This window comes from Coturnix japonica, chromosome 38 (assembly GCF_054131305.1).
Source record: "Coturnix japonica strain WE chromosome 38, WE-NBRP24, whole genome shotgun sequence".
In the NCBI taxonomy this organism is placed as follows: domain Eukaryota; kingdom Metazoa; phylum Chordata; class Aves; order Galliformes; family Phasianidae; genus Coturnix; species Coturnix japonica.
Window position 1 is genome coordinate 735637 of NC_140700.1, and position 14293 is coordinate 749929.

Here is a 14293-nt window from a genome sequence, read left to right on the forward strand (position 1 = left end):
GCTGCTATTCATAGGGGGTTAACTTAATCTGGGCCATCCCGTAGCAGATCAGGCTTCAGGCACTGCATGTTTCTTTACTGTGTTAAAAGCTTTCTGCTCCAGCTGAGGGCTTCCGTGCTGCAGTGTCAGAGCACAGCCCTGAGTACTGCATGTCCCAGCACGGCTGCAGGCTGTGCAGCCTGGGCTGCAGGCGGGTTCCCAGGGCTGTCCTGCAGAGCAGGGTCCCTGCTGCGCCCCAGGGGCTGTGTGCCGGGTATGGGACTCTGCCACCTGCCAGGCTCAGCACTCAGCCTGCCCAGGGAGCTGCCCAGGGTGCTGCGGGGAGACATGAGGGTGGAAGGATCCTCCCGGCAGGGCTTGTGCTGCCACAGCTGCTGCCTGGGGCAGGGGATCACAGCTCCACTGCACGATTGTGTTTTTGTGAAGGTACTTTGCAAGAGGAGAGCCAAGGCAGGGATATTCTATTTCTTGTTTGGACGGAAGGGGAAAGGATTGGAAACAGAAATCTAAGAGTCTGTCAAATTTGAACACAGCTCTGAGACTCCCAATTCTTCTTCAGTCAATTGCTTGTTACGTGAACTGTCACATGTGAAGTGTTTTCAGCCTCTCCTTTCACGAAAAGGAACATTTCCAAGGCTGGAAATAGTTGAAATTATCAATTTTGTGGACCAGAATAATGCACTTATATTGCAAATAGGCATGTTTCCAGAACAGAAAGTGAAGGGCTCAAAGATTGGGACTGAGGATTTCAACAGCAGTGAGGGTAAAGATATGAGACAAAAAACAGATGAATAAGTCCAGGGAAATGGGATAAGATTAGAAGATGAAAAGAAGGTTAAAGCTCCATATGCTTCTTCTGCTTATAGAATGGTGATCTTAATGAAGTTAAATTCAATTAGTGTTGCTAAATGAATATTGTCATAGGAGAATGAAAACATTTCATAGTATAGCAGGAGGAGCGTCTCTGAGAATGGTCAGGACTTGTCATTATCTTCTGCACTCTGAACAGGTCTCTGAAGCAAGGAACAAAATCAGATGCCCAACAGCAGCTCCATCAGCGAGTTTTTCCTCCTGCCGTTGGCAGACATGCGGCAGCTGCAGCTCCTGCTCTTCTGGCTCTTCCTGGGCATCTACATGGCTGCCCTCCTGGGCAACAGCCTCATCAGCACAGCCGTAGCCTGCGACCGCCGCCTGCACACCCCCATGTACTTCTTCCTCCTCAACCTGGCCCTCCTTGACCTGGGCTGCATCTCCACCACTCTCCCCAAAGCCATGGCCAACGCCCTCTGGGACACCAGAGCCATCTCCTATGCAGGATGTGCTGCACAGCTCTTTTTCTATGTCTTCTTCCTCTCAGCAGAGTTGTCCCTTCTCACCATCATGTCCTATGACCGCTATGTTGCCATCTGCAAGCCCCTGCACTATGGGACCTTGATGGACAGCAGAGCTTGTGCCACCATGGCAGCAGCTGCCTGGGGCACTGGGGTTCTCTATTCCCTGCTGCACACTGCCAGTACGTTTTCACTGCCTCTCTGCCAAGGCAATGTTGTGAACCAGTTTTTCTGTGAAATCCCCCAAATCCTCAAGCTCTCCTGCTCAGACTCAAATCTCAGGGAAGTTGTGCTTATCATTTTTAGTATAAGTTTAGCCTTTGGCTGCTTTGTATTCATAGTGGTGTCGTATCTGCAGATCTTCCTTGCCGTGCTGAGGATGCCCTCAGAGCAGGGACGGCACAAAGCCTTCTCCACGTGCCTCCCTCACCTGGCCGTGGTCTCCCTATTTGTCAGCACTGGCATTTTTGCCAACCTGAAGCCCCCAACCATTTCCTCCCCACTCCTGGATCTGACAGTGGCACTTCTGTACGCAGTGGTTCCTCCAACACTGAACCCTATTATCTACAGCATGAGGAACAGGGATATCAAGCACACTCTCAGGAAGTTGTTGCAATAAGCACTATCCCAGCTTCCATAAAATGCACAACTTCCTCATAGGATTCCCAGTGATGGTTCTATATGTTTTATCCATCTTTGATCGTTTGTTTAAGTGAGATATAGGAATGTGTAAAAAAAAAAATTGTTATTGAACTTATAAATAAAAATGTATTACGCTTCTTTCCTACCTAATTTCCATTTTTTTCACTCCAAGAACTGATGTAAACATGGAACCATATTCCCTGAATATGTTATAAGATACCTAAAAAGCTTTCAAAATTGACGTTTACTTAGCTTTCTTTTTTTCCTACTTTGTGTGGATTTGGGGAGGATCAGCCACAGACAGCAGCTCAATGTGCTCTTTTTATTTCTGATCTCTTTACACCACCTCAGTGCTCTCAAGCCCTCTCATTTGTGCAGGCCTGAAGGTCTTCTGTGTCTCACAACAGTCCTGTTGCCTCTACAGCAGCAATCCAGTGCTGCAGTCAGTAGCCTGCAATACGAACGGCTGTGTCAGAGCAGGTCTCTTTGCTGTCACTGCCATAACAAGAGGGCCCCTTCAGAGCAGGCCCAGAGAACTGGAGGCCACTTCGAAAGGTGGTGTAAGGAATATACCTCAGGAGTTGCTCTTTGAGAATACCTTGAGATCTTCTGTTGCTTTACACTGTAGGATGGAGTCAGTTTCATGAGTTCCTAGGAGATCTGTAAGGGACTCAGGGCAGTGCTGTTGTTTAGAATTTGTTGTGTTAACGCTATTTATTAAGACAGAGAAAAAGTAAAGGATAATAATATAATATATGCATATATACAGATAAGATATATAGAGTATATATTTATATACATATCATGTAGGCAGGTTCAAACAAATATGTAGATATTAATTCATATGAATATCTGTTTGCAAGTCCTGGACCTGTTGCAGGGGTTTTAAGAGCCTCAGGGTTCACTGTTAGAGCAGAAGCCTCTGTCCGGCTCTTGCAGGAGTTGGAGCAACTGCAGAGCTCATTGCCAGGGCTGGAATCACCACAGGAGCTGTGACGGAATTTGGAGCAGCCACTGGGCTTATTGGAGGGGTTGGAGCGACCACAGGGCTGTACCTCCTGTCACGGTGGTGACAAATTCCTCCCTTGGGAATTCCTTGGGAGGAATTTGTTGCATTTTCTTATCACAGTACTTGCAGTAGCTACAGGACCTGTAGCAGAAGTGATTGCAGAGCTCCTTATGAGGGGTGGAGTGACAGTGGGATCTGTCCAGAGCTTGGAGCAACCGCAGGACATGTAGCACAAAATTGGAGCTGCTGCATATGAATATGTAGATGAGTTCCTGTAGATTTGTTGAATATTTATGAGCTTGGCTTTGAATTATGTAACAATTCTGCATGCTAGTGTGCAAGACAGGAGGAGTGATTCCCCTTTGCACCCTGCTCTGAATAAACACATCCCTGCTTTATAACCTAACCCTGGGTTATAGCGTTTGATTCCACAAGTCAGTTTGGTGACCCAGATGGGACCTGCTCTGTCTGGCTGCAGGACCAGCTGAGAGGAGGAACACTCACCCCAAGATTTCTCTGCCCTACTGGAATGAAAGCAGTGTGCACACTGCAGTGGGACACTGGTGGAGAAATCCTACCAAGCTGAGTGAGAGGGAACCTTCTCCGATTGCCAAGTTTACCCTAGCAGATCCACTGGTGAAATTGTAGCTAGGGAAGCAGGATAAAGAGATTTTATTTCCTGGTGGATATGGGTGCTTCTTACTATGCATAAATGACTTTGTAACAGCAGCAGAAACTACTGCCCCAAAGTGAAAAGTCTTGCTTTCTTAAGCCTTTACATTTATTCTAGGCAAACAGGTAGGAATACACAAAGTTTTGTACACGCCACATTCACCAAAGCCTTTGCTAGGGCAAGATTTACTAGAAAAAAATGGAAGTTGAAATAAAGTCTAAAGGAAAACTGGAGTCTGAGGTAAAAGAAGAACAGTTAAAAGAGATGCTTAGTTTAGCACTGATCACTACCCCTGCAGGGACTGGGATTTCAGACGAAGTGAGTGATCATGTTCACCCTGGGGTGTGTGTTTTGCAAACCCAAGGAAGGGCTAAGAATGCAGCACCAATGGCATTGAGAATAAAGCAGGGAGCTCAGCCAGTTTGGATTAAAAAGTACTCCCTCATATTCAAAGACAGGAAAGCAATCCAGCCAATAATTGATCACATTCAGAAACTCAGGTTGTTGAAGGAGCGTGAGTCAAAAATACAACGCACCCATCCTCCTGATTAGAAAAATGTACAGGAACTACTGGATGCTACAAAACTCAAGGGCTATCAACAGAACAGTGGAGGATTGATATCCATTGGTAGCATATCCGTATACACCGTTTACAAAATAATTTGGGGAACTGGCATGGTTTTAATGTACTGTCATGATGCTGTTGTCTTTCAGGAGCTGTTGGCCATGAGGACCCCGGGACAACACAGGGGAGATGAGTGGGAAGGATAAAAAATGACATCATCTGTTACTGATCTGGGCTGGGCTTCAGGACGCAGGGACACAGGCTGGGACACAGGGAGCTCATAAAAGTGGAAAGTGTTGTAGTTGTAGTGCTCAGCTGTGCCCAGGAGCAGCTCTTGTGCACAGCACAGCAGGGCTGGGGCTTGAGCAGCAGTTGACATGAGGATAGAAAAGGAGGGAGAGAGAGCTTACAGTGTTTGTACATTGTGAGCCTGCTGTGAGCTGACTGCAGGAGCATTGATAACAGATTAAAGGAATGGTAAGTGTCTTGCAGTAGGCAATGCAGCTGATTTCCTGGAGGGATCACCAAACTGGGGACATTCCATAGCAGATCTGGCTGCAAGCACCGCATGTTTATTTACTGTGGAAAAAGACTTCGGCTCCAGCTGAGGGCTTCTGTGCTGCAGCGTCAGAGCACAGCCCTGAGGGCTGCACGTCCCAGCACAGTTGCAGGCTATGCAGCTGGGGCTGCAGGCGGGTGCCCAGGGCTGTCCTGCAGAGCAGGGTCCCTGCTGTGCCCCAGGGGCTGTGTGCCGGGTATGGGACTCTGCCGCCTGCCAGGCTCAGCACTCAGCCTGCCCGGGGAGCTGCCCAGGGTGCTGTGGGGAGACTGGTGTAACGAATATACCTGAGGAGCTGCTCCATGAGAATACCTCGAGATCTTCTGGTGCTCTTCAGTGTGTGACTGGATCAGGTTGAATAGTCCCAAGGAGATCAGTAAGAGACTCGAGGCAGTGCTGTGGTTAAAGGAAAAAAAAAAAAAAAAAAAAAAGAGAAGAAAAAGAAGGAAAAGAAGAAGAAAAAAGAGAAAAATAAAAAGGATAATAATTATGACAAATGTATTTATACATATATAATATAATTAGTATATTTTCACACATATACAACATATGCAGTTGCAATCATATATGAACTAATCCTTATGTTTTTCTGTTTGCAAGTTCAGGACTATTTGCACAGGTTTTAACAGCCATACGATTCACTGTAGGAACTGAAGTGTCTGTCAGGCTGTTGCAGGAGTTGAAGCGACCTCAGAATACATTGGCAGAGCTGGAATCACCACAGGACCTGAGACTGAAGTTTTAGCAGCCACTGGGCTCATTGGAGGGGTTGGAGTGACCACAGGGCTGTACCTCCTGGCACAGTGCACCTCACCTGGGAGGCATTTGTTGCATTTTCTTATCAAAAACTTGGAACAGCTACAGGACCTGTTGCAGGAGTGACTGCAGAGCTCATTATGAGGGGTGGAGTGACAGTGGGATCTTTTCAGAGCTTGGAGCAACTGCAGAACGTGTAGCAAAACCTTGGAGCGGCTGCAAGTTCTGTGCCAGGAGTTGCAGAGGCTGCAGCACTGTTGGCATTTCCAGCTCTCTGGATCTGGCACACTGCAGTCGTGTTTTTCTTGGGGATTACCAGGACCACAGCAGACCCGGCCCCAATATTCTACCAGTTTCTCAAGATCCTGCAGTTGCTCGTAGATGAAGTTCCAAATCCCTGGGGGTGCCCACCGCTCCAGGCAGCTGCCCAGACCATCCCACACCCCCTGCCATGCAGAGCCTTCTCACCTTTTGGCAGATCTCTCAGTGATATTCTTGAATAATTGTTTAATCTGAGACATAACCTGGAACACATTAATGACATAGCAATGGGAGTGTGCTGGTGTGAGCATCCAACGGATAGTCAAAATCCTCAGGAGCTATTGGAACTAGTTCCTGATCTCCAGGACAAAAAGAAGTGAGAGCGAGTCTGAGGGACTACTGGAAAGTGTCCTCCCTTCTCTCCTCCTTAACCAGACTCCCTGAGGAGTCAATGTAAAGAGTGCAATTACTAATCTTATCAACAATATTACTTCCATAATTCAAAGATGACCTCTCTCATGGTTTTGTAATGTTGCTGTCAATATTCCACATCATATCATCATGTGCAGTATGGATCATTAAAAGGTTCATACTCCAGTTCCGCTGAATTACAACATCCCGAAAACTCCGCAAACAGAAGAAAACTACGTATCCCAGATTACTTTGTCATCAGAGATAAGTCACAGGAGGAGGACATATATAATCTCGCTCCCAAGCTAGAGTTCTCTCTCTCAGACTCTCAAAGAGTGGGAAGCATTCCAGCCGTGTCGCCTAGAGTTTGCAGTAGGCCTCTAGGTTTTTGGGGACTCTCTCTCTGTTTTGTTCAATTTATTAGCCTCAATCATCCTGTATTATATTGTGTTATCTTGTATTCTGATATCGTATTTAGTAAAATAAGTTTTTCATCCTTAGGTTGCACTCTCTACATTTCCCCCGTTTTCTTTTAGGCTGAAAAGGCTCAGTTTACCGACCGACTAATCATATTTCAAAAACAATTCAGTTCATTTATTCAATTAGTTCTCATGCTGTTTATCCTGCTCCATAGCTGCTGCTCTGTAAACTCCTTATCTCGATCCATGGCTGCTGCTCCATAAAACTCTTCTTGTATTACAACAATTTCAAGATACTGCTTATAGAATAACAACACTACTTATATTAATAACATAACTATTATAACTCAATCAAGGCCTCGATTGACAATACTTTAAAAGTGAAAAAAGAGACAAGTCAAATACAACATAACATTACTGTTAAACCCACTAAAAAGAACAAATATGTTTGTACTGCAACCTAAGTTTCTGCAACCTGAAAATCAATCAGTGAGGGTCCCATTGTGTTAATCTGTAACTGATTTGGAAAAGTCTTAAATTTTCATATACTCTGGTACATTGATTTTTAATGACCACTAAAATTTGTGCAATAAATGCTTTTAAGATGCTCATAACCATGCTCTACTGACTGAGTTATCCGGGCTAATAATTGATTAATGATGGTGCAATTTTATGAAATAGCATGTCAAATAGAACCAATTTTTAGAGGAAAAATGTACTGGAGTATCACTAGGGGCATTAATACTTATTGACCCTTGAGAAACAGCAAGCCATGTTGGTGGTGGATGCGACAGGTAGTGCCAGCAGGGCATCCCCTGCTTCAAGGTGCACATTTCCTCTCTCATCCATCACAGATTCTCTCCTGCATTCAGGGTCTGAAGGATTTCTTCCAGTTGTACACCATATCCGCATGGCCAGTGCATGATATAGAGCCCAAGTGGAACACCTGCTTGGAAAATGAAATAAACTATCAAATTTAGCTCTATTAGCGTGCACTTTTGTCTAAAATGAAGCATGGTTATATTTTAAAAATCCTAATTAGTTGGATGTAAGAGAGGTATCTCTTCTATGATACAGGGTCATCTCTTTGACTGAGATTTCTTTCCAGGTTTTGTCTTTGCAAATTTAGAAAAGCTAATTAATAGGATAATAACATCATAACCAAACAGTACTAAAACATTAAAAGAGCTGTTCCTGTACATTCTAGCACTGATTACATCAAATCCTGTTTAATACACATCTGATCTATTACTAAAATAGAAGAAGCACACAACATCCTAGCTAATGCCTTAAACTCTAATTCCTGAGACTGCATTCGTAAAACAGAAAAGCACACACTATGTCAAACTATTACTAATATTATCTATAACACAGCAAGTTTCAAAGCAATACCACTAAGTAAGAAAAACACAATTAAAATTACTATGAAGGCTGGATGCTATTTTCTGCCTTCAGATGAGACCGAACATATCATGCTGGAACCCACGTAGGGCTAGTCCCTGTGGAAATATGAGCATATTCACGACCCCAAGTTGTCAGTGGTAGGGGACAGTCCCAAAGTCCTGTGGCCATATTCCAAACATTAACCATAGGCTGTTCCTTTAGCACTGGGGAAGCCTCAAAATGACGATCCACATAAGCTGTATCTCTATGAATACAATTCAAAAAATTCAGCACAAGCAAAACAAGCAAAACCTTACATAATATTTTCAAAAAATTCAGCACAAGCAAAACAAGCAAAACCTTGCATAATATTTCTTGCAGTGTGTCTCCCATATTCCCCCTTTTTTGTTTAATAATAAGAAGAATGGATTTCAATGTTTGATAAATGTGCTCAGTGATAGCTTGTCCAGTGGGAGAATGAGCAATGGCTGTAGTATGTTTAACACCCCCTTCTTGGAGGAAAGTTCGAGTGGCCTTAGAGGTATACGCAGGCCCAATATCTGTTTTTGTAGTATGTTTAATTCCCATAGCAGCATAAGTAGATAACCAGGGTTTACGGGTGTCATGACTGCGTTCACCTGTATGTGCTGTGGCAAATATGTAAGAAGAGTGAGTATTTATCATTACATGTGCATATTTTAGACGGACAAATTCAGGAACGTGAGTGACATCTGTCTGACACAGTTGAAGAGGTGCTGGGCCACATGGATTTGTCCGAGTCTGAGGCAAAGAGCTATCAGTCAAATTATGTAGCTGATATTCAGTCATAAACACGGTGTATTGCGTAGGAGAGAGGATCATTCTTAACACAATTTTCCAGTCGTGAGGGGTCATAGCGTAACTGTCACTGTTTACAGCCAAAAGATTGTATGTAAAGGCTGACTGAACTCCGAATGTTCTCACTGACTCCCTTAGCTCCTTCACTGCCTCATAAGGCAGGGATTCCCAACGGGGGGGCTGATTCAACGCAGGAAAAGTTTGCAACGTGTCAGCATCACCCCTTAATATTGTTTCTTTTCTGCATTGCTCTAAGACATCACAGTACGCTGTAGGGAAATTTGTCATTCCTGCTCCCTTCAAAGTATCATCAGGAGGAAATGCGTCCGATTCGCTTTCTGGATCTACAGGACCGGGGTCACAACGATTCCCTGGTTTCGGTCCATCCGTGTCTTTAACCACATTACATGCGGGCTGCACAGATGCAGCCACGCACAACGGGGGGGAGGGGAGGGGCGGCATGGCGAGGCGCAGAGAACGACGTGAGCGAAGCAGAGTGCGGGGGCGCCGTAGAGGCCGACAATGCAGCAAGCGATGTGTGCGGGGCGGCAGACGGCCACTGGCTGGTAATGGTTGGTTGTGTCGGAGCGCGGCCTCTGTTCTTTCTTGCCCTGGGCTAGAGGTTTCCCAGTCGGTGTCGGCAGGTGATGGTGTTGTGGTTGTCCAACCGGCAGTTCTGGCACCATACACTGGTAGCTTGGCAATTCCATCGCAAATGTCCCTTAACGCTGCACTGGAAACATTTTAAAGAGGTGCTTGGGCCTGAATTGGTTACCACAGACGCTTGTAAGGGTGCAAGAGCTGCTAACACTTGATTCTGAGAAGCCTCAGCCTGTGCCTTTAATCCTGCCCCTAGCTCTTTAATAGCCTCAACTATGAAAGCCTGAGCCCCTGTGGGCACACTCGATAATCTGTCTAACGCCTCCTCTATTGTCCATTTACTCCTCAAAGTACTTAGAATGCCACGAGCTGTAGCATTACAATTCTGAAGTACACAATGTTTTAGCATTATTTCCCTCATGTACTCTGGTACTCCAGCCTTCTCTATGGCTCCAGCTACCTTATCTATGAAGGCTCCAAACTCCTCATTTCTTCCCTGCTGGATTCCCATATAAGACGGCAGCCCACCTGGTGCCTTGATCTTATCCATAGCCTGTCTGGCCAGATACATTGACTCCCTACATTTAACTGGTCCTAATAAAGCCTGGGCCTCCGTCCGGATGAAAGGACCCACCCCTAAAAGTTCTTCAATGGTTACATTATACAAGGGAGCTCCGGGCTGCCTAACTATCACAACACTCTGTCGGCACATCTCTTCCCAATAAGCATTAAATAGCAATTGTTCATGCTGCGAAAAAATCAACCTAACTATAGCCCGACAATCAGATGGCAACAAAACCTGAGTACTCCAGATATAATCCAGTATCTGTCTCATTGGCTCACTTTTTACTCCAAACTGACTGACCGTAGACTGCAATTGTGACAACAACTTCCAATCTAAAGCACTGATAGTAGACTGTGTCCCGCCTGAAGGATCAGGCGAATACCCCACCGGCAGCACCATCTGTTGCACCGCTTCCAATGCCTCACCGTCTCCTGCATCTAAACAAGCCAGCGCCAGCGCAGCCCAAGCCCCCCCCCCCGCTCCTGCACGACGGCCTCCGCCAGGTCACTCTGTGCCCCAAGGAGTGGGTCATTGCAAAGGAGGGCTGAGGGGGCCAGCTGTAGTGCCATGGTCGATGCAGGTGACCCGTCTGATACAGACGTTCTGGGAGACGGAGACGGGGCACTCGGCTCCGGAGCCACCGGCAACACAGGCTCGGCGGCCAGCGGCAACTTTACGGTGGACACAGCAGGGGGCACCGGGCAATATCACCATTCATTATAATTCTTATTCCTCTCTGGCACATCACTAGCTTGCTCTGCCACTTCCTTTTCTGCTTGATATTGCAGCAAATCATTATAAACCACACATCGCCACTTCCCGCATTTTTTAGCCATTTTCTCCCCATCTATCATTCCCTGAAAAATTGCATCTCCAAATTTACTCCACTCAGCAAGATCATGCACTAAATGCGGATTCTGAAATAACCCTTTAGCATACCCATACGCTAATTACTCGGGGAGTTCCTTTTGCAAGTCTGTCCCCTTAACCTGACTCTTTTCAACAAGTAAGAAAATACCTAACGCTTTTTTTTTTTTTTAAAAAAGCAAGAAAATAATTCATAAACCGCTTGCCTTCTCACACCTATTTGTCAGCACGCTGTTGCAGCCTTAAAGGATGTCGGCGGCCTGTATTGGCTAGGCCCTTCTATAAGGTCACATAGAGCACCTGCACCTTCTTTTCCTGGCGCATGCTATCCCCGCTGCTTAAGGATCCAAACTGCGATCCTTCCTGGTAGACCACATCGAGGGTCACCAATTGTTGCAGAACGGTAGGAGAAAAGCAGACAACCACACCTGTCACTAACATATGATCAGCTATTCTTGTTTATTCCTTGGCTGCGTGTACCTTTATAATACGGATAAATAGCTCATACATATTGCAAAAGTGGAGCTCATCATTGGTTCCCAATTACATACCATCCCCGAGTATCTCAACAGCTTGTTGTTATCAACTGAAAGCTACTCCCTTGCTGAGTTCCCAGAACCATAGCTAGTTTACCACCATCCCAGGGCATCCTGTTGTTCTTGCTGTCCTTGCAGGTGTTATGGCTGCTTGTTTAGCTGCACCGTGTTTACGACCCTTCTCAGCTAACTAGCTGTAAAAAACACTCTCTACACCCAAGGTTCCATTTTAGGGCCAGTTTCCTTTCATGTTTATGCAGATGACTTGAATGCAGGACTAGAAGTAGTTCTTAGCAAGTTTGATGATGATACGAGATAAGGAGGTGTTGTTGCCTCCACTGAGGGTGGAGAGGAATTGCAGAAAGATGTGGACAAGTCAGAGAAGTGGGTACCAGGTGGTACTGAGCACCAAGTGCATAAAGCATAACAAGTACCTGATTGTGCACCAGGGTATGGGCAATCCTGGACATACACACTGACTGGATATGGGCCATTGGAGAGCGGTCTGACTGAAAAGGATATGGGGTACTTGTCAACATCAAATTGGAAGTGAGTCAGCAGTGTGCCCAGGCAGCCAGGAAAGCCAATGGTCCCCTGGAGCACATCAAGCAATTTATTGCCACCTGGGTGAGGGAAAGGGTTGTCTCTCTTTGCTCTGCATTGCTACAGTCTCACCTGGAGCACTGGGTGCACTTCTGGTCACTGCAGAACATAAAGGACATAAAACTATGGGAGAGTGTGCACAGGAGGGCAGTGGAACTGAGAGATCTGAAGTTCAGAGTTTCACAGGGATTGACTGCTTGTTCAGACGGGGCCCTTCTCACATCCTACATCCTGCAATGAGTCACAGGGCACATGTGGGACATGAACTTGACAGTATCCTTGTGCAAAATGCAGAGCCTGGGATCTTCCATTCCCATGTCTTTCACTTAACATCATATAGACTTCCATCCCACTGCCCCAGGAAGTGCCCTGAGCCAACATGAGAAACAGGATCTCCCTACCACTGGTCTTGCAATCAGGGCTTGACCTGTCTGCTTCGTAAGGCAAAGGAAAGGTTTCTTAGCATGCCAGTGCCTTTGCCTGCCTGTAGTCATGGCTTCCAATTATCTGCTCTAACTAGTGCTTTGAGAAGCTTACTTGGTAATGGCCCTCAGCGGGCCCATTAATACTCCAAGAAACTTCACTGTTACTTCTGACTTTGTCTTGTTAAGCACTTTGTGCAAACTTCTCTCTGCACTGGAGGTTGATGGACTCAGTAGAAAATGCACCCTGGGACCCATTATAACCTAAAGAGCATCTTGTGCCTTGTGCCTTCTTGTTATCTATTTCAGGTTATCAGAACTTATCCAGCAAAATGGAGAGATCTGGAGAGAGCTTAAAGAGAAAGTATCCAGCAGACATTTACTGTTTATTTGTTTATAGTTCTGTTTAAATAAGGTATGAATGCAGCACTGTAAAACTACTTGTGAACATCTGAGCTGAGCCAGAGGAATCCCAGCTCCTTTTGGTCTGTGGGGAGCTGCATCCCATTTCAGCCCCAGGATTTCTAACTGGGGATGAGTTACCTGCACTGTCTCCTCTGGATCACTGCCCTGCACAGGGGAAGCCCAACCCTCCTTATCCTTGTCTGGGTGCAATTTTTGATTCATCAAACACTCTCTGGTAGGATTCATCTCATGTTAAAAATCGACTGGCGGGTAATGGAGCAGATTTCAAAGAACAGTTATGATACTGCTGCCTTTCAGGAGCTGATGGCCATGAGGACACAGGGACATCTCAGGGGAGATGAGTGGGAAGGATAAAAATGACATCATCTGCTGCTCAGCTGGGCCATGCTCCTGGGACACAGGGAGCTCATAAAACTGGATGGTGCTGTAGAGAGACAGCTGTGCCCAGGAGCAGCTCTTGTGCACAGCACAGCCTGAAGGTGACAGAAACAGAAGAGAGAACATGGAGAGAGCTTACAGCATGTGTGTGGTGTGAGCGGGCTGTGAGATCACTGCAGGAATATTGCTCACAGACCATGACACAGTAAGACCGTTGCCGTAGGTAATGCAGCTGCTATTCATAGAGGGTTAACTAAATCTGGGACATCCCATAGAAGACATGGCTGCAAGCAGTGCATGTTTCTTTACTGTGGAAAAAGACTTCGGCTCCAGCTGAGGGCTTCTGTGCTGCAGCATCAGAGCACAGCCCTGTGGGCTGCATGTCCCAGCAAGGCTGCAGGCTGTGTTGCCGGGGCTGCAGGCAGGTGCCCAGGGCTGTCCTGCAGAGCAGGGTCCCTGCTGTTTCCCTGGGGCTGTGTATGGGACTCTGCCGCCTGCCAGGCTCAGCACTCAGCCTGCCCGGGGAGCTGCCGGGGGTGCTGCGGGGAGACGTGTGGAAGGTAGGAGCCCCCTGGCAGGGCTTGTGCTGCCACAGCTGCTGCCTGGGGCAGGGGATCACAGCTCCACTGCACAACTGAATGTTTCTGAGGTTGCTTGGCCAGAGGAGAGCCATGTCAGGGGGTTTCAATTTCCTGTTCTGGGGGAACGCAGAAAGGATTGGTGGCAGAAATGTAAAAGGGGCTGTCACAGCTCTGAGAATTTTTCTTCAATCAATTGCTTGTTTTGAGAACAGTCACACATGATGTGCTCTCAGTCTCCCATTTCCTGAAGGATGGAACCAATTGAAAATATCCTCATTTTCATTAGAAATGAATAATTCACTTAACCTGCAAACAGGCAGTTTTTTAGCATTCACACTGAATGGCACAGAGGCTGTTTTTGGGGCTCGAAGAGCAGTTGGGTTAAAGATATGAGACATGAAGCACATGAAAATATCCAGGGAGGCAGGATAAGAAAACAAGAGGAAGGTTACAGCTCAATATGCTGCTT

General features: G+C 46.2%; 1 protein-coding gene across 2 annotated transcripts in view; it reads left to right on the forward strand.

The window, feature by feature from the left end:
* LOC116652619 (E3 ubiquitin-protein ligase Itchy-like) overlaps positions 1-14293 on the forward strand; it is a 260369-nt gene that overhangs the window by 153179 nt on the left and 92897 nt on the right. The gene's annotated exons all lie outside the window — the stretch shown is intronic.